The sequence below is a fragment of the Cariama cristata genome, unplaced genomic scaffold (genome assembly GCF_000690535.1).
Source record: "Cariama cristata isolate BGI_N322 unplaced genomic scaffold, ASM69053v1 scaffold21394, whole genome shotgun sequence".
Classification (NCBI taxonomy): domain Eukaryota; kingdom Metazoa; phylum Chordata; class Aves; order Cariamiformes; family Cariamidae; genus Cariama; species Cariama cristata.
Window position 1 is genome coordinate 10,461 of NW_009613748.1, and position 938 is coordinate 11,398.

Sequence of the window (938 nt, forward strand, 5' to 3'; positions counted from 1 at the left end):
GACACCCCAGACACCCCGAACACCCCAAAACTCCCATCCCAGTGCCGCCCTCCAGCATCCCGCAGAGCTCCCCTGGAACAACCAAAAGGCCACGTCCGCAAGCGCCGGGTCTCCATATCACCATCTCCACCTTCCCAACTCAGAAGATTTCAATCCTTGCAGGAATTTCTCCTTTCCTTTCTGCCCTTCTCCAAGTCCCGAGCCCAAGGCTGCCTTGCAAACCTCGAAAAGCCCACCGGCCCGCAGAGATGCTGCAGCCCCACTCCCGCCGTATGCAGCCCATTTCGACCCCATTTAAAATACGACCAACTCGTTTAAGTTCTCTTTCACTCCGCCGAGAGGGAACTGCACATATCCACAGCCCAGGGCAGCAGCTCAAGCACAAGGACAACCTTCCCCTTCCTCTGTCTGCGCTTCCTCAGGGGACAAATTCTGCAAAGGCCACGCTGAATTTCCTCGCCAGGCTGGGAATGGGAACGCACACGGATGCCACTAATTAAAGGACGTCGTTTAACATCACACCGCGGCCAGATACACCCACAAAATTGAGAAGATGAACCTGGAGCGAAGGGATTCTCCCTGGATCCCAAAACCAGAAGCAAACGGCAGATGCGCTCTCTGGGGTGCAAAGGACGGCGTTTCACACACGCCGTCCCTCCGGATGGATGTCCCCGGCACCGACGCACGGCCAACGCCGCGGTCAGAGCTCCGCACACAACGCCCGGCACCCCGGCACCTCCCGCTGGCATCTCCCCCTCTGCAGGGCTCCTCCTGCTCCCGCCAACTCGTCCGCTCCAGACTGAAGGGCTCAGCCAAGCTGGCGACCGGGGAGGCTGCATGAGGTCCCCCCCAAAACCCTCCTCTGCCGGCTGCACCCTCCCTTCACCCAGGATGAGGGGTCTCTGGGTACCCCCCTGGGACACGCACCCCCCGACCGC